Raw genomic sequence first — 20,871 nt, 5'->3', positions numbered from 1 at the left:
TGGCAGTGAGAGACCGAGATTGAAAGAAAGAACAAACATTGGGGAAAATAAAAAAAAAATCAAAAAAAAAACAAAGAACAAATTTAAATACAACTCTACCAAATGGCAGAACAAAAACACAAAACTAAATAAACAGCTCTGGAAAAAAAGAGAAAAAAATATATAAAAAAAAATTTTTTTTGAGAATCTCTTATGGCAATAGCCATTGCGAATGACAAACGGATATGGTCAAACACACAAAAATAACCAACAAACACGTAATGGCCAACACACTATTGTTGACTGATCCACTATAACGATCTCAGCGAAGAAAAAAAAAAGTTAACACCAAAACCAGAGTTCACAGTTAACAATAGCCACAATTGATCTGGTGCTGGCTCTTTTGATGGGACTAATGGATACACTGAGAAAATTTAAGTCAATTAGAAGAAACAAATTCAAGGGGACGATTTTTAAAATTTTAATCCTTCAAAACGAGAAGGGCCGGTTTGTAGCATGTCTGGTAGTCGAGTTGGTCTCGGTAGTAGAGTTGATAACGTACTCGGATTGCCAGTGCGGGGTTTGTGGGTTCGATTCCCACCAGAGACCTTGGTCTGTCTCTACTGTGGTATAACAATGGACTTTAAATTGTCTAAGTGAGTCTGAAAAGGATTGTCACTCTAACCTAATCTACAAAAATGAGGATCAACCAAGCAAACTTTTGCATTCTTTGTCTGATTTTCGGTACACTGGGTAAAAAAAGCCTTTGCTTCCCAAAAGAACGATTTTGAAAAAAAATCAGTTGAGATTTAGTTAAGACACCATTTCAAATACAAAATTTGCCCATGGACATTCCACTAAGTACAGGGGCCAACTTCTCACATATCAATGAAAGCAGTCCGATTCAAGTTTTAAGCTCAATGATAAGGGGCCTCCTTTTTAAAGCCGAGTCCGAACGGCGTGCCGCAGTGCGACAACTCTTTGGAGAGAAGTTTTACATGGCATAGTACCTCACCACCGCTGAAAATTATTTCTGATTGCCTCGCCAGGATTCGAACCCAGGCGTTCTGCGTCACAGGCGGACATGCTAACCTCTGCGCTACGGTGGCCTCCAGTTAAGACACCATTACTTCTCTTTTATCCAATAAACGCTCTTAAGGGTATTGTGACCAAAAGTCATGAATCGAAAAACGCATGGTTTTTCGCCGCTTTCGGCTTCGTCAGTGTCTCTTAGACCATGGCTAAGTCTTTGGTGTGCTGTGCTTTTACGCTCAAAGAAAAACTCGTAACACTTGTATTAAATAAAATTAAATTTCAGGTTTCGCCGGTTAAAGACAAAAGACAAGTAAGAGCGTGATTAGTTCGGTTGGGCCGAATCTTGGGATCCCACCACCATGGGTCCTGCTCAAATATGGGAGCTATATCTGATTATAGACCGATTTGGACCGTACAGTTGTTGAGAGTCATAACAGAACACTATGTGCAGAATTTCAGCCAAATCGGATAAAAATTGCGGCTTGCAGGGTCTCAAGAAGTCATATCGGGAGATCGGTTTATATGGGAGCTACATCAGGTTCATGACCGATTTGGACCGTACTTGGCACGGTTGGTGGAAGTCATAACATAACACTATGTGCAAACTTTCAGCTAAATAAGAAAAAAATTGCGGCTTCCAGGGTCTCAAGAAGTCAAATCAGGAGATCGGTTTATATGGGAGCTCTTGACCGATGTGGACCGTACTTGGCACAGTTATTGAGAGTCGTAACTGAAGACTATATGCAAACTTTCAGCCAAATAGGAAAAAAATTGCGGCTTCCAGGGTTTCAAGAAGTCAAATCGGGAGATCGGTTTATATGGGAGCTACATTATGTTCTTGACTGATGTGGACCGTACTTGGCACAGTTGTTGAGAGTCGCAACGGAAGACTATATGCAAAATTTCAGCCAAATAGGAAAGAAATTGCGGCTTCCAGGGTCTCAAGAAGTCAAATCGGGAGATCGGTTTATATGGGAGCTACATCATGTTCTTGACCGATTTGGACCGTACTTGGCACAGTTGTTGAGAGTCGTAACGGAACACTACATGCAAAATTTCAACCAAATTGGAGAAAATTGCGGCTTCCAGGGTCTCAAGAAGTCAAATCAGGAGATCGGTTTATATGGGAGCTACATCAGGTTCTTGACCGATTTTAACCGTACTTGGCACGGTTGGTGGAAGTCATAACATAACACTATGTGCAAACTTTCAGCCAAATTGGACAAAAAATGCGGCTTCCAGGGTCTCAAGAAGTAAAATCGTGAAAAGAGGGTGCAGATATTAATCCGCTCCATGCCTCATTTTAGACGCGAAAGCCGGACAATAAAACGGAAATGCTCCAACGTCTCATTATCTTCCCCGCATGCTCTACACATGCTATCCCTTGCCGCACCAATTTCATATAAGTGAGCTCGTAGTCCTATGTGTCCCGTTATGATACCAATAGCCAGTGCTGACCTCCTTTTTGCTTCCTTTCAGTAATAGCCTCGTGTTCTCTCGATCCGGATCCCCCCATAGGATTTTCGCCGTTCAAGTCCCTCCTAAGTCAGCATCCATAATAGGTCATTAATGGTGGTCACCCATAGGAGTGGCGATAAAATGCTTGCCTGTGGCATGCCCTGTGCCACTCTCTCCCTTATATTTATGCCATGGGACACACAATTTATCCACCTGTTCCTTGGCATATGGTTTATCCAGTCTCTAAGGACCGGGTCCACCCGGTACTGGTCTAAGGATTTTATCATTGTCCGGTTAAAATCCCCCTCGATGTCAATGCATACCGCCAGTGTGTACGTTTTGGCATCGAAGGATTCTTCTATTTTATGCACATCCTAGTGCAGGGCAGTCTCCACCGACCTTCCCTTGACATAGGCATGCTGTTTGTATTTGAGCAGTTCGCTGGATGTTCTTTATCATGGTGTCCACAATACGTTCCATGGTTTTGAGTAGAAAGGACGTAAGGCTTATGGGTCTGTAGGCCTTTGGTGTCGCATAACTTGTCTTGCCGGGCTTGGGTATAAACACCACCCTTGCCTCCTGCCAGGCTTTCGAAGTATATGCAAGTCCTAGGCACGCTGTGAAAATTTTGGCCAGACAGGGCGCCAAATGGTCTGCCTCTTTCTGTAGTAACGCCAGAAATATTCCATCAGTTCCGGGTGACTTAAATGGTTTGAAGCTCCTCAAGGATTCCTTCACCATAAATTCCGCTATTATAAACCTTCGATCAACGTCATTATTCCAAGATTCCGATGTCTCCGTGAGTCCCTTCTTATCCTGTGGAAAATGGGTTTTCATCAAAAGCCTCAACATGTCCTCCATTGTCTTTGCTCTCACTCCCATGTCGTTTACTAAAGTTTCAGTTTGGATATGGGTTTTTGAGAGTTTTTTTTTATCATTAACGCTATCGACCTGTTCGCAGAAAAGCTTCCAGGAGGCCCGTTTTGTCGCTCTGGTAATCTTAATGTATTCCCTGAGCCTTGTGTAATCCACATCCCAATAAACTTCCGCTTTTTTTACGACGTGCTCTGTTAAAAAGTCTGCGGACCTCTTTCTGAATATTGCGAATCTCCCCGGTCATCCAGGGTTTTTCTTGAGCTAATTTCCTTTCCCGAAGTGGACAAATATCTTCGATGGACCCCATCAGTGCAGTCGTAATCCTGTTGACATTTTATAGATATAGCCCCCATATAAACCAATTCCCGGATTTGACTTCTTGAGCCCTTAGAGGCCTCAATTTTCATCCGATTTGGCTAAAATTTGGAACAAAGACTTGTGTTATGACTTCCAATATCCATGCCTAGTATGTTCCGAATCGGTCTATAAGCAGATATTGCCCCCATATAAACCGATTCCCTGATTGGACTTCTTGAGCCCTTAGAAGCCTCAATTTTCAACTGATTTGGGTGAAATTTGGAACAAAGTGTTGCGTTATGACTTCCAACATCCATGCCATATATGATCGGATTCGGACCATAAACAAATATAGCCCCCATATAAACCGATCCCTGGATTTGACTTATTGAGCCCTTAGAGGCCTCAATTTTCATCCGATTTGGCTAAAATTTGGAACAAAGACTTGTGTTATGACTTCCAACATCCATGCCATGTATGTTCGAACTCGGTCCATAAACAGATATTGCCCCCATATAAACCGATCTCCAGATTGGACTTCTTGAGCCCTTCGAGGCCTCAATTTTCATCCGATTTGGCTAAAATTTGGAACAAAGACTTGTGTTATGACTTCCAACATCCATGCCATGTATGTTCGAACTCGGTCTATAGATACGTATAGCCCCCGTATATAACGATCCCCGGATTTGACTTCTTGAGCCCTTAGAGGCCTCAATTTTCATCCGATTTGGTTAAAATTTGGAACAAAGACTTGTGCTATGACTTTCAACACCCATGCCACGTATGATCGAAATCGGTCTATGAACAGATTTAGCCCCCATATAAACAGATCCCCGGATTTGACCTCTTTAGCCCTTAGAGGCCCAAATTTTCATCCGATTTGGCTGAAATTTGGAACACAGACTTGTGTTATGATTTTCAACACCCATGCCACGTATGATCGAAATCGGTCTATGAACAGATTTAGCCCCCATATAAACCGATCCCCGAATTTGACCTCTTGAGCCCTAAAGGCCCCAATTTTCATCCGATTTGGCTGAAATTTGGAACACAGACTTGTGTTATGATTTTCAACACCCATGCCACGTATGATCGAAATCGGTCTATGAACAGATTTAGCCCCCATATAAACCGATCCCCGGATTTGACCTCTTGAGCCCTTAGAGGCCTCAATTTTCATCAGATTTTGCTGAAATTTAAAACAAAGACTGGTGTTATGATTTTCAACATCCATACCATGTTTAATCGGAATCGGTCCATAAACAGATATAGCCCCCGTATATAACGATCCCCGGATTTGACTTCTTGAGCCCTTAGAGGCCTCAATTTTCATCCGATTTGGCTAAAATTTGGAACAAAGACTTGTGTTATGACTTCCAACATCCATGCCACGTATGATAGAAATCGGTCTATAAACAGATTTAGCCCCCATATAAACCAATCCCCGAATTTGACCTCTTGAGCCCTTAGAGGCCCCAATTTTCATCCGATTTGGCTGAAATTTGGGACATAGACTTGTATTATGACTTTCAACATCCATGCGAAGTATGATCCGTATCGGTCGATAAAAAGATATGGCCCCCATATAAACCGATCCCCGGATTTGATGTCTTGAGCCCTATGAAGCCTCAATTTTCATCCGATTTGGCTGAAATTTGGCCCAAACCCCATAAGACTTACAACATCCATGCCAAGCTTTATCCGAATCAGTGTTGGTGATATAGGCCCCCTTAAGTACCGACATCCCGATATGATAATTCAAATACGAACTCAGTAAATAAGGGCACCCAGATTCGGCCCGGCCGAAACTTTGCACACTTTAAATGTTTTTTTTTTTTTCTTTTTTTTTAAATTTTTTTTTTTTTAATTTATTATTTTTTTTTTAATTTTTTCTTAAAAAAAAATTTATTTTAATTTTGTCTTTAAAAAGAGATTTTTAAAATGTTGTCTTTTCAACACGAAATCATAATTTTAGATTTTTGTTTGTCCTGCTCTGGTAAAACCCAAAATCTTCGGTGCAGTATTTCATCACAAAACCACCGAAAACTATCCAACATTAGAGGCCTCTACGAAAACAAAACAAGAAAAATTGGCAAAAGAAAGTTGGCCAATGTAACCACAAATAAAAAAAAAAATTTAAATTTTCTCTTGTGTCTGGTAAAGAGACAAAAATCAATTGTGGCCAAGCCAAAGGCAAAATTTACATTGATTGACAGTCGTACTGACTGAGGATGAATGGTTATCGCCCGGAAAGGCCAATTGGACAGTCAAGTGAGCAAAATGGCAATGGCTTAACATAAAGTTCATGACTTACAAAAGGTGGCTTACTCATGGCTAAGAGATGCGACAAACAAACACTTTTGTTTTAAGCAAAAGCTAAGATTTCTAAGAAACGTCAGGAAAACACTTTTTTTTTTGAAAAAAGATGACCAATAAAATTATGATAAAAAAAGCCATAGGCTAACTAAAGTGCCATGCGAAAAAAAAATCATAACAAAACAGAAATTGTTTAAACAAAACCATTAACCCGACAAAGAAGTGAAGCGATGGTGGTGACGAAGACCCAGAGCACGCTGCTCATTAAAGGTTCAACATCAAGTGGATGAATGAATGAATGAACGAAGAATGACCGGTGAGTGGTTGTTGGCCTGCCCCAAAGGGAACCACCAGTAGCATACTATATGGCCAAAAAATCAAAAAAAACCACAACTAAACATAATGGAGAGGAAGAAGAAGAATGCGAATAATGGCCAAAAGGCGAGCGTTGTCTATAATGAAAAGCGGTGAATAAGCTCTTTGTTCAAGCTATGATGGCCGACCACAATATGGGCAAAAGTCAAGTGGCGCATGCGTGCCATGCGAGTGGTGAGGTCGAATGTATGCTCGCTCGCTAGCTCACGAGCATCAATGTGAGTGAGCAATAAATCATATACGAAAAAAGTGTTCCTTCCTCATTGCAAAGTGTTTAACTTGGCCATTACAATAACATACACCAAAGAGTTTAGCAGTTGGGCGGCAACGTGCTTCCACTGCAGTGATACGCATTACACTGCAAAATGCAACAAGAATGCGTGGCAACCATATGAGTTGAACAAATTAGCACGCTCGGTTTTATGGTTTGCTGGGAGTTGTTGTTATTTCTGTTAATTTTGGTAAATATCGGTGATTTCCGTTATAAACGAAAATAAAAATGAGTGGGCTATGGCAAGATATCATCGGCCATGCTGGTAATCTCTAATTAGTCACAGTCTTAACAAAGAATATTTTTTTTTTTTATTATTTTATTTGATTATTTCTGATTTGGAAAAATTGGATGCCATTTTTTAACAGCCCTGAATGATGAGATGATTTTTATTTCCATTAAACGAAGATAATTTGGAAGAGTTTCGCCTCTGTTCCATAATGGAATATTTGCCAAAAAAAAAAACAACTCAATTTAAAAGAAAAATAATCAAGAACATGGATATATTTTTAGAACTGTTAAAAAAAGCCAACAATGAGTCATGTAAGCATGGAAGATTTGCAATCATCCATCTTGAAGTGCAGAAAGGCAAAAAATCATTCAAAGAAAATAAATTGACCTGTATAAATTTCTTGGGCGTCGAAAAAAAAATATAGGGGCGTAAGGGGAAATGGCGTTGGTTTATGGCTATTCTCGGCCGACTCATTTTTAGGCTCTCGTTTCTATATACGGATGTTAGGGCGCCCTCTAGGGGTCTAGGACTTAAAATCGGGAGATTGGTCTTTTAGACCGTTTTGAACCATACATGGCTTGGAGATTGGAAGTCATAACAAAACACTTTGTCTATAAATTCAGCCAAATCGGATAATAATTGTGTCCTCCAACCTCTTAAGAAGTGACTTCGCACAGTGGGAGAAAATCGAAATCGAAAAACTAGTAAAAATATGCTGTGTGAGAACGGGTAGAGATATCTCTTTGGAATGGTTAGAGCTGTGGTGTTAGCGAGATCGTGTGCAACATTTCAAAGCACTAGTGCAAAACACCTTAAAGTTGGTCATTCCGGCATTTCGAAAATTTGTTGGTGCTGCCAAATCTTGGTTTGTGTTTCGATTTTTTTTTTTGTTGGATTGTGAAAAAAGTCCTCTTGAGGTCTACAATATCTCCACAGGTTTACAACGACTTTGCCGCAAGAAGAGTCCACATCTCATAATTCAGTTAAAGTTATACAGTTTGATCAATAAATGCAAAAAATACACTTTTTTCACATTTTTGACTTCCAAACTGTATAGTCGTTGTAAATTTTGTCACGAATCGAAATCATGCATAATAATGAAATTTTAACCATAAATGTCTTCGTAAATTGCAAAATACGAAACAGGTCTCGGTCGAAATTGCAAAAAAATAAAAGTCGAATATCTCCGAAACCAGTGGAGATATTGTAAAGCTCAACCGAACTATTTTGTAGGGATATTTGGGTACTAACCAGCAAACAGAATTTTGGAAATCGAACCAAATGCAAATTTTGCCCATGAACATTCCACTAAGGAACATGGGCAAACTTCTCACATATCAATCAACCGAGTCCGAACAGCGTGCCGAGGTGCGACACCTCTTTGGAGAGAAGTTTTACATGGCATAGTACCTCAAAAATGTTGCCAGCATTAGGAGGGGAAAACAACCGCTGAAATTTTTTTCTGATGGTCTCGCCAGGACTCGAACCCAGGCGTTCAGCGTCATAGGCGGACATGCTAACCTCTGCGCTACGGTGGCCTCAAATCGAACCACAAACAAGGATTTGGCAACCCAAACAAATTTTCGTAATACCGAGGTGTTTCACTTTAGGGACCCGCCAAAAGGCGCCTGGACAACCTAGGCCTTGACATTTTGCACACGATCTCGCTTACACCTCAGCTCTAACCATTTAAAATTTTAAAGAGATGTCTCTACCCGTTCTAACATGGGCATATTTTTAACATTTTTTTTTTTTTCGATTTCATATTTCAAGGTATTACAAACAGAATGACGAAATTAGTATACCCCCATCCTATGTTGAAGTATAGACTCAAAAACAGTTGAACGGATTATATTGAAATTTTCACAGATTGTGTAGGTTGGTCTGGAAGCAATCATAAGCTATATAATTTTTTGACATCGGAAGGGGGGCGGACCCTCCCCCTTACCCCAAAAGCACTACCCAAAAATTAAAGTCTATCGAGCAGGACAATATGGGACTCAAATGATGGGTATTCAGGAGTAGAGTACGAATTTCATATTAAAAATTGGGTCCAAGTAACTGGACGGCCGCTCCAATCTCAAAACGCTCTTAAATAGGTTTATTGGGCGAGCATGACAATATGGGACTCAAATTAATGGTCTTCGGGAGTATGTTACGAATATAGTAGGGAAAAAAGGAATGGGCTTTATAATTTGTTGGTATCGGAAGGGGGCGGACCCTCCCCCTTACCCAAAAAACGCCACCGAAAACCAAAAGTACTCTGATAGGCACAATATGGGTGTCAAATGAAAGGTATTGGAGACTAGAAAACGAATATCGTACTAAATTTTGGGTCTAAATACCCAGCGGGCCGCTCCAAACCCAAAACTCCTCTAAACAGAGATATTCGACATTCCTATCAATATGGGACTCAAATGAAAAACATTCACCAGTAGATTACAAATATAGCATAAAAAAATAGGTCCAAGTAATGTCTCCCATTATGTCGTCACAACCCAAAATTCAAAGGAAAAATATTTTGAAGTAGATTACCAATATGACATTAAAATGTGCGTTCAACTATAGGTGGCGCTTTTGCTACTAAAAATACGTCGAATAGATTAATTGGCCCATTATGACAATATGGGACTCAAATGAAAGATATTTGAGAGTAGAAAATGAATTCGATATCCAATTTTGGAGCCAAGAGTTGGTGGGTTGGCCCTAAATCCCTCCCTAAACTGAACTTCATTTCCGACTATAGCAATATGGAGTTCAAATCAACCCTTGCCCCAAAACTTCCTCCAAATGGTTCATAAGAAAGGCATTTGGGAATAGAGTTAAAAATTTTCTAAGGAACCGAGCAGGGGCAAACTTCTGACACATCAAAGTTTGCTTGAAATTCAAGTTGAGTTTCTCAATGATAAGGGACCTTTTTTATAGTCGAATCGAACGGTGTGCCGCAGTGGGACACTTCTTTGGGGAAAATTTTGTATATGACCATGCATGGCATGGTACCTTGCAAATGTCGTCAGCATTAAGAGGGGATAACCAACACTTTAAACTTTGGCCGATGTTCTCGCCCGGATTCGAACGCAGCCGTTCAGCGTCATAGGCGGACATAGGCTACTGAGCCACGAATTCCATATCCACATTCAGGGCGAAGTGCAAGATATAAGAGAGTTAAAGAAGGCGCAGCGGAGTGGGCCCGGATCGGCTAGTTTTCAATAAAGATTAAATTTTAAATAAATTTCCCATTCTTTCACCGCTTTGTAATCTCATTAAGAGCTTCTTTCCTTCATTATACCCACATTATAGGATGGAGGTATACTAATATAGCCATTCAGTTTGTAACACCTAGAAATATTGATCTGCGACTCCATAAAGCATATATATTTTGGATCATCTCGACATTTTGATTTGATCTAGCCATGTCCGTCCGTCCCTCTGTCGAAATCACGATAGCGGTCGACCGCGTAGGCTAGTCGCTTGAAATTTTGCACAGCTACTTAATATTCATGTAAGTCGTTGGGGATTGCAAATGGGCTATATCGGCTCAAATTTAGGTATAGCTCCTATATAAACCGATCTTCCGATTTGACTTCTTGAGCCCCTGGAAGCCGCAATTTGGCTGCAAGTTTGCACATAGTGTTCCGTTATCACTTCCAACAACTGTGCCAAGTGCGGACCAAATTGGTATATAACTTGATATAACTCCCATATAAACCGATCTCCCGATTTGACTTCTTGAGCCCCTAGAAAACCCAATTTTCATCCGATTTGGCTGAGATTTTGCATAAGGTTTTCTGTTTTGACTTTCAACAACTGTGCCAAGTACGATCCAAATCGATGTACAACCTGATATAGCTCCCCTATAAACCGATTTCCCGATTTGACTTCTTGAGCCCCTGGAAGACCCAATTTTCATCCGATTTGGCTGAGATTTTGCATAAGGTTTTCTGTTTTGACTTCCAACAACTGTGCCAAGTACGATCCAAATCGATATACAACCTGATATAGCTCCCCTATAAACCGATTTCCCGATTTAACTTCTTGAGCCCCTGGAAGCCGATATTTTTGTCCGATTTGGCTGATATTGAGGATATAGTGTTTTATTATGACTTCCAACAACTGTGCTTAGTACGGTCTGAATCGGTCTATAACCTGATATAGCCCCCATATAAACCGATCTCCCGATTTGACTTCTTGAGCACCTGGAAGCCACAATTATTGTACGATTTGTCTAAAATTGTGCACATAGTGTTCCGTTATCACTTCCAACAAATGTGCCAAGTGTGATCCAAATCGGCCAAGAACATGACATAGCTCCCATATAAACCGATCTTCCAATTTGAATTCTTAAGCCCTTACAAGCCGCGAATATTATCCGATTTGGCTTACATTTTGCCTATAGTTTTCTATTATGACTTCCAACGGCTGTGCCAAGTACGGTCCAAATCGGTCTATATCCAGATATAGCTTCCATATTTTAGTAGAATCCATGGTGGTGGGTTCCCAAAATTCATACCGACCGAACTTAGTACACTTTTACTTCTTAAGATCTTCTTTCCTTCATTCTGACTTAATTCTTGCATTACATTGATGTACAACTCTTAAAAATTTCTTTTTAAACATTCACAATGACGTTATCCCCCATGACGCAAATCAGATGCTAAACAGAATTCTGATTGTATGCCAGAAATTCTGACTGTGTCATTTGATATTTTTAACACACCAAATAATTGTGTCAATTAAGTCGGTCACACCCTTGTCACAACGAAACAATTTAACGATTATAAACCAGTTACAGCACCTTAAACAGGATAAATGACTCTGTCTGTCTGCCTGTCTGTCTGTGTGGTTGCATTAAAGAATTTATCGTTTTATTTATGGGTTAATTAGCAGTTTAATGTTCCAATCATGAGTGTACCAAGGAATGTTCAATTGCTGGATAAACTTTAAGAAGACAAGAAGATCACTATGCTGTATTCATAATAGGGAGGTACTTTAAAGGAAAGAGAACATCAATTTTAGGTTCAATTAAGCTTTTAAGCCACTGTACAATAAAATTCAAAATACTTTTAATTTTTTAATGACTTGGAAAATATTTTGTAATAAAATTTTAAATGTAACAGATTTTAGTTTGATTCAATTTTTTACAAAAATAAGTGAGAACAAAGAACCTCAATAAGATTTTAAGATCGGAAAAAGAAAGCGCTAACAGACAAAATGAGTAAGAATAACAAAACTCTATTATACGGCTTTTTAGTCGCTTAAAAAAGGTGGCTTGTGCCATTACACAATTTCAACGTTGTAGAATTCTCACCAATTAAGATTTTTTTTCTTCATAATCACTTAGGCATACATTTTAAATAAGGAAGAGGAAAGATGATATACCTTAAAAATTTACATAAATCACTTAAATAGCTTATGTTAAATTGTAAAATAAACAATAAAAGCTGGATATATTTAAAGGTTTAATTGTATATTCAACAACAATCTTTGTATTGTAATAATTTCCAGTCATAAGTCACATCTGTTCATTTTGGAAGAAGCGCTTGAAACCTAAATTAATAAAAGTCTTTTTGTAAACAAAACATAGTCATTAAGATGTAGATTAATGTCTTACAGTTAATCAATAAATTCATACAATGATGTATGTTTCCACTCCCCTAAAGACCATTTCAATTCTTTGCTAACTAACATAAATTTTCCGTTTTTTTTTCATTTTATTTGCAGACTTTTGACAAATATTTTAATTTGATGGCAGAATATTATATTACAAAAGGTAAGGTGATAAATTTTAAGTCACAATTGAAACAAAAGAAAAAGAATTCAAAATTTTTATTGTCTTACCACTTAACACTTCAAAATCAAAGTTATTTCTTTCGAATGCTGTGAGACCATCTCAAAAATTCTCCTTCTTCTTCGAATAATCCACAAATATATGTTAATTAAATGCTAAATTAATTTAAAACAAACAAAAGCAAAGATGCCTTTTTACGCAATTTATAAACTAAATTTATTTAATTGATTTTGTGGAAAAAAATTTAAAATCACACTCACAAAACTAACTCCAAGATAGATACCCCTAGACATCTCAATGTTTGTGTGGAGACATCGACGTTATGCTTGTTGTTTGTTATTGTCGTTCTTTTTATAAATGCAAATTTAAACAAATAATGTTAATAATATGCTAGACATGCTTTAGGTTTATATAATAGTTTGCCTGTATGAGTGGCTGAACCAAACTTACAGATGGCCAGAAAATCCAAGAAAAAAACTTACCACTTGTCAGGAAAAACTTGTTTTGTGAATATTTTTTTTGTTTTATTTTTTCCTCACCTTTGTCTCGATCTTTGGAGATTTTTTTTAATGGCATTTTTGTTTAAGACTGTCATAGTAAAATGATAATCTTGATATATAAACTTAAGAAAAATATTGCATAATTTTGCACAACCAGAAAATTGGAACCCGTTTGGGGAAAATGCAAAACCGTTGAAAAAGAAATAGTTGGGAAATTTAAAAGAAGACATTACACAAAATCGTTTATTGAACAAAATATGTCCATAAAAAAGATAACAAATGATGATTAAAAATATGGAGAATAATCTACAATGGATTAGGCAAAATCAAGTAAGAGCATGCCAAGTTCGGCCGGGCCGAATCTTATTGGGTTGCCCAAAAAGTAATTGCGGATTTTTCATATAGTCGTCGTTGACAAATTTTTTCACAGTTTGTGACTCTGTAATTGCATTCTTTCTTCTGTCAGTTATCAGCTGTTACTTTTAGCTTGCTTTAGAAAAAAAAGTGTAAAAAAAGTATATTTGATTAAAATTCATTCTAAGTTTTATTAGAAATGCATTTACTTTCTTTTTGGGCAACCCAATATATACCCTCCATCATGGATCGCATTTGGGCAAACAAAGAATATTGAATAAGAACTGTTATGCTATTGGAGCTATATCAAGTTATAGTCCGAATCAGACCATAAATTAATGCTGAACATTGTAAAAGTCATTGTGTAATATTTCAATTCATTCGGATAAAAATTGAGCCTTGTACAGGCTCAAGAAGCAAAACCGGGAGATAGGTTTATATGGGAGCTGTATCAAGGTATTGATCGATTCAGACCAAGATAACAAATGATGATTAAAAATATGGAGAATCATCCACAATGGTTTAGAAATATCCAAATCAAGTAAAAGCCAAGAGCCAAGTTCGGCCGGGCTGAATCTTATATACCCTCCACGATGGATCGCATTTGTCGAGTTCTATGCGCTGTATCTCTTTTTAGGCAAACAAAGAATATTAAATAAGAACTGTTATGCTATTGGAGCTATATCAAGTTATAGTCGGATTCGGACCATCAATGAATGCTGAACATTGTAAAAGTCATTGTGTAATATTTCAGTTCATTCGGATAAGAATTGGGCCTTGTAGGGGCTCAAGAAGCAAAATCGGGAGATAGGTTTATGTGGGAGCTGTATCAAGGTATTCATCGATTCAGACCATATTAGACACGTATGAAGAAGGTTATGAGAGAAGCCGTTGTAACAAATTTCTGTCAAACCGGATGAGAATTGCTCCCTCTTGAGGCCCAAGAAGTAAAGATCCCACATTGGTTTATATGGCAGCTATATCAGGTTATGGACCGATTTAAACCATATTTGACACAGTTATTGGAAGTCATAACAAAACACCTCATACCGGGCAAACGCACTTCTTGAGCCTCTGGAGTGCGCAATTCTTATCCGATTGGCATGAAATTTTGCACGACGTGTTTTGTTATGATATCCAACAACTGTGCCAAGTGTGGTTGAAATTGGTCCATAACCTGATATGGCTGCCATATAAACCGATCTTGGGTCTTGATTTCTTGAGCCTCTAGAGTGCGCAATTCTTATCCGATTGGGATGAAATTTTGCACGACGTGTCTTGTTATGATATCCAACTACTGTGTCAAGTATGGTTCTAATCGGTTTATAACCTGATATAGCTGCCTTATAAACCGATCTTGGGTCTTGACTTCTTGAGCCTCTAGAGAGCGCAATTCTTATCCGATTAGAATAAAATTTTGCACCACGTATTTTGATGTGATATCCAACAACTGTGCCATGTATGGTTTAAATCGGTTCATAACCTGATATAGCTGCCATATAAACCGTTCTGGGAACTTGACTTCTTGAGCCTATAGAGGTCGCCATTATTATCCGATTTGCCTGAAATTTTGTACGACGGATCCTCTCATGACCATTAACATACGTGTTTATTATGGTCTGAATCGGTCTATAGCCCTATACAGCTCCCATATAAATCTATCTCTCTATTTTACTTCTTGAGCCCCCAAAGGGCGCAATTCTTATTCGAATTGGCTGACATTTTACACAGGTCTCAAACATATAATTTAATTGTGGTTTAAACCGGATCATATCTTGATATCGCTCTAATAGCAGAGCAAATCTTTTCTTATATCATTTTTTACCTAAGAAGGGATGCCGGGAAAAGAACTCGACAAATGCGCTCCATAGTGGAGGGTATATAAGATTCGGCCCGGCCGAACTTAGCACTCTTTTACTTGTTTTATGCAAATTTTTAGGGTGCGGATGTTAATCCTTATCCCATTCCCTGTCTGTTTTTCAACCTAACTTCACGTTTAGTATATTTCTAACGGTTTATGAGTTATTGAATGAAGTTATCTTCGGTATTTCTGAAATTGTGGGTGTATTTTATGAACATGTTTTTACATCATTATAAAGTTCACAAAATTTTACAAATAAAAAAAAAATTTAAAACATAATAAGTTCGGCCTGGACGAATCTTATATACCCTCCACCATGGATCGCATTTGTCAAGTTCTTTGCCCGGTATATCTTTTTAGGCCAACAAAGAATAATGGAAAAAAGTTGCGATGCTATTAAAGCCATATCATGAACCGTTTGGATGTTGGAGACTACAGTAGGTTTGGATGTTGGGGACTACAGTAGATGTCATAAAGCAAAATGTCAGCCAAATCGGATAAGATTTACGCCTTATAGGGGGCTCAAAGTGTTATATCGGCAGATCGGTTTATATGAGCTTTAGCTAGGAGCTATATCAAAAAATAGACTGATTCCAACCATATTTGGTACGCATGTTGAAGGTCATAAGGGATGTTGTTGTACAATATTTCAGCCAAGTCGGAAATTTGCACTACAAAAAGAGGCCGATTATCTGGCGACCTATCTGTATGCAATGTTCACAACATGCCTAGGACTTGTGAATACTCCGAAACCCTGGCAGTAGGCAGGAGTAGTATTTATACCCAAGCGCGGCAAGGCAAGTTATGCGACACCAAAAGCTTACAAGCCTTAAATGATAAAAAGCAGGACATCCAGCTAACTGCTCAAAAACAACATCTATGTCAAGGGAGGTAGGTCGGTGGAGATTGCCCTGCACGAGGTTGTGCATTAAATAGAAGAATCCTTCGATGCCAGCACGTACATATTGGCGGTATGCATTGACATCGAGGGGGTTTTTGGCAATGTGTGGACCGACATACAGATCCGATCTTTAGACCAGTTCCGAGTGGATCGGCTCCTTAGAGACTGGCCACTCAATAAATACCCTATTACGGATGCTGACTGACGACGTTATAATACCTCTTATGCTTAAGAATCCGAATCGGCTGTATCAGAAATGCCGAAAGGGTCTAGCAGATGGCTTACGACTGGCCTAGACCTAAGGGTCTCAAGGTTAACCCAGATTAGACTGAAATCTGCATGTTCACGTGGAAGACGAATGTGAGACAATTTGACTCGCTATGTTTCCTCAAACAGAATGATTTCCAAATTTGACAAGGTCAAAATAAAGGCTCGAATTGGGGTCTGAACCGGAAAATACTCCACTGGCTCTACAGAAGCGTGATTAGACCAATCACTACTTACACCTCTGTAGTTATGTGGATTGCTGTGAAGTAAAAGGGCAACGTAGCAAGCGGCACAGTCTTGAATTGAAGGAGCCCTGCTATTGCCATCTGGAAGTTCATGTTACACGGCTGGAAAAAATCTGGGTGACACAGTGGTTTTAGGGGTCTACATTGAGAATCGAGGAACTCAGATCTGTTTTTAGACTGTCCTACCATAATACGATCTTGGAGGCAGAGATCCGGGTGATCGGCGAGGACGCCGAGTGTGAATTTCTTTACGGATTACAAACTGGCCATCAGATCAATAACAATCAGTTCACGAACAGTCTTGGAGTGTAAGAAGGAGATTAACGCTTTCTCTGAGAATGAAACGATCCTATGATGCTATGTGCCAGGCCATAGCCGGGGAATGAAAGAGCAGAGGGCAGTGAAGGCCAGAGGAAGACCGCTCTCATTAACTTGGTTAAGAAAGGCTTTTGGGCGACGATGTCCGAGTTTAGGGCGTGGGGAACGAACGCGCTTGTAATACTGTGGAATAGCGAAATAGTGAGAAGAGCAACGAAAGTCCCATGGGGAGACTCGTTTTGTGAGAAGACAAGGCTATTGCTGAAAGAAAGTGGGAAGGAAATCAGTATAGTTTTCGGTATCATAACAGGACACATAGGACTTGAAGCTCACTTATGCAGCATACATGCCGCAAGTGATAGCATGCGTAGGACATGTGGGAAAGATTATGAGTCATTGGAGTATTTCCCATTTCATTGCACTGGCACATAGGTGGGGACACAATACCAGACATAAATCGACTTAGGGTCGGGGTATGGAAAACAATTAGGGATTTTGTAATTAGCACGCAACTCCTGACTAAGTTCTCTCTTTCGAGGATACTTTTTTTGGTTTTATTGTTCACAGCAAGCCTATTACTGACTAAGTTGTATGTCCGTGGCATGGGGCCAATTAATATCCGCACTTTCTTTCAACCTAACCTTATAGGGTCTTCGACCTTATATGGTCTTTGTTCATATAGGGATCTTCAACCTTAGAAAGTCGCAACAAAAGGAATTTTGTGAAAATTTCGCTACTAAATAAAATTCTCTATAAAATGGAAAATTTTCTAAAAATTTTCCAAAAATTACTTTTTTTCTGAAAATTTTACTGCTAATGGAAATTTTATGAAAATTTCTGTAAAATAGAAGATTTCATGAATATTTCCCAAAACTGGGACAAAAATTTCCCAGTTTTGAGAAATGTTCCCAGTTTTGAGAAATGTTCCCAGTTTTGGGAAATGTTCCCAGTTTTGGGAAATGATCTCAGTTTTGGAAAATGTTCCCAAAAATAGGAAATTTTTGTAAAACGTTCCCAACACTGGGAAATATTTAGGAAAATTTTGCTGCAAAAGGTTATTTTTTTCAAATCTCCCTCAAAAAAGGAAATTTTTTGACCGAAATCATTTTCCCGCTAGATTCGTAAAATGATAAAAATAGTGCGTTAATAAAAAATTTTGACACAATTTGATTACCAGGAAAAATTTGGTCGAAATTCTCATTAGAGGAAATTTTGTCAAAAGTTCATTTGTTTCCGCAAATTTAGAAAAACATTCCACAAGACATTTTCAAAAAGAACATTGGTAGTACTTTGTAGGATTTCCCTAAAAAGTCAGCAATTACCCTATTCAAGGAATTTTTATGAAAATTTCTCAAAAATGGTATATTTTGAAAAAATTTCCCAAAAATGGGAAATTTTGGAAATTCTTGTTCAAATTTCCCAAGTCAACACTTTGGAACAACGAAACCATTGTTTCGCCCCATAAACGGACTTCTGATTCGTGTTCCTAAGGTTAACCCACATCTTCACTCCAAATTTCAGCGATATCGGAGGTGCGCCCTATAAAGTGCAGTTTTGTCAAATGTTTCAAGCAATAACTCCAATTTTTGAAAAAAATCAAGAAAACCATGCCTTCATTACCATTGCCCCTCAATACCCCCAAAAAAACAATAGGCCCACTACTATGTCACAACAATATTTTAAGACAATATAATTATAATCGTCTGTAACTACCATAATTTATGAATATTTCAATTAGCAGCAAACCACTTGTCTACGCTTTGCATAATTATTTCATTAGTCTGCTGGTCATAAACAAGCTAACGCTCATTCATAAGGTCTGTGGGTGGAAACTTTGTTGTTTTTGTTTTATTTTGCTTCTTTTCGCTTGTTAATAAAAAAAATGTTTAGACAACACATTTTTAAGGCATTGTCTAACATTTTCCACAGATCTCCTCCATAGCCGATAGATAGACAAAAGACAAGGTCGTTCTACTATATACTACTCGTACAATAAGCAATGGCTTACCAATGCAATTGGCCTTTCCCCTTCCTCAGTTGGCGGCTAGAGCCATCACATTGCCAACCCTTGCGCCTAGTCATTGTTACGAATCAAACCACATTTCCATGCCGCACAATCCATATTTCATTCAATAAGGTCTATTGGAAGGAGAAGAAAAAAACAAAAGCTAAGCTAAAGTGCAGGAGAACGAACAGCCTGAAAATAACATTCGAGCAGCGAAATTCAAAATATAAAGCCTTAAGTTTATATGAGTGTATGAATAGCAACGATAACTAGAAAATGTTGAACAGCTAAAATTACCTTGAAATTGTACAAGCCCCCGTGTGCAGTTAGAGCAGCATAGGGAGGTAAGAAGTAGCAAGGCTTGGTTTAAGGCATTTCATGTTTCATAGACATCTGTGGCATCTAACAATGAAGCTGGAAACTCCAGAATGTTGATTGGCAAAATACAAGAAGTTAAACACAATCGTCCGAAAAGTAGTTGCATTGGCTGAGTTTTTGGTCTCTCTATGCTACTGATAAAGCCCATTTGCATTCTGTTAAAAAAAAAACCGTTTGGTAGTTTTTGCCAATTTTTCGCCTTTGGCAAGATTTTAAGCTGGTTATCTTTAATATATTGTGCAGCTGTTTTTCTTTTCATTCATGGACTGTTTAACTTCTGAAATTGAATGAATTGTTCATTTCGCTGTAGGAAATTCTTAAAATGCCATGGAATCTGGATTGTTTATTCTTAAGAGTTGACATTTTATAAAAGTTAGGCAATAAAATATAGGTATTGATGTATAACTATGTTTAATCCTACAATGAAGGCCAGAGTTTCTCAGTAGTTTGCATATCCGCCTTTAACGCTGAACGCTTGGAAAGAACAACAAAAAAATGTGTAACGTTGGCCACGCAGGGACGTTTATAAGGTATTGAGCCTTAAAACTCGCCGTTCAGACTCAGCAATTGAGCTGGAATCGTACAGCATTCTTTGATATAAAAGAAATTTCTTAAAATTCTGACACATATTGTGTAGGTCGGTCATCAAAACGCCACTTAAAATCAAAAGTGGGTCGATCGGGCCAATATGGGACTGTAATGAAAGGTATTTGGGAGTAGACTACGAAAATGATATTAAAAATTGGGTTCAATTACCTAGGGGTCTTCCCGATGCCAAAACTCCCCAAATAGACACATGGTATGAACATGTCAATATGAAACTCAAATGAAAGGTATTCGGGAGGGCCTTTTAATGGGGACTGTCCCACCCCCAAACCCCCACCAAAACCAGCCAAGAATGGGAAAATAAGCTATCCATGACTAAATGAAGTTCAAATGGAAGGTATATTGGAGTAGATGGCGAAAATGACAATAAAATGTATGCCCAAACATCTGAGGGCGCAGCGGAACTGGCCAAATTCAGCGAGTATTCATATAGAAAATTTATTCTTACTAATGTTTAATATTTATCATAGAAAAATTTAATACATCACAAGAGAAGTTTAGAGGCGAGAATTTTGAAGAAATACCGTTAAAGTATGCTTCCGTTTAATCAAAGGGTTCATATATTCTTCTCAAATTGGGTTTTAGTAGTATTTTGATAAAATTTGCGAACAGTGGTACAGTAGCCACAATGACTGGTAAGTCAATCTAGGTATACCACATAGTTATTTCCGTAAAATATTTTTTTTTATAAAAGAATGCATTAAACGTAAAAATTACACCAATTTAATAAAATGCTCCAAAAATTTTCAAAAAAAATTTTTCTTCGAAGAAAATTTCGAATAAATTAAAAAAATCGATCAAAATGACCG

General features: G+C 38.3%; 1 protein-coding gene across 1 annotated transcript in view; it reads left to right on the top strand.

The window, feature by feature from the left end:
- The window catches only part of LOC106088921 (rho GTPase-activating protein conundrum), a 279,060-nt gene that overhangs the window by 156,478 nt on the left and 101,711 nt on the right, over positions 1 to 20,871 (top strand). Inside the window, exon 4 of the mRNA XM_059370538.1 lies at positions 12,561 to 12,609. The gene's annotated coding sequence lies outside the window, so the exon portion shown is untranslated. The remainder of the gene's footprint in view (positions 1 to 12,560; positions 12,610 to 20,871) is intronic.

Source organism: Stomoxys calcitrans, chromosome 5 (genome assembly GCF_963082655.1).
Source record: "Stomoxys calcitrans chromosome 5, idStoCalc2.1, whole genome shotgun sequence".
Lineage (NCBI taxonomy): Eukaryota > Metazoa > Arthropoda > Insecta > Diptera > Muscidae > Stomoxys > Stomoxys calcitrans.
This window is presented reverse-complemented; position numbering and strand designations above follow the sequence as displayed.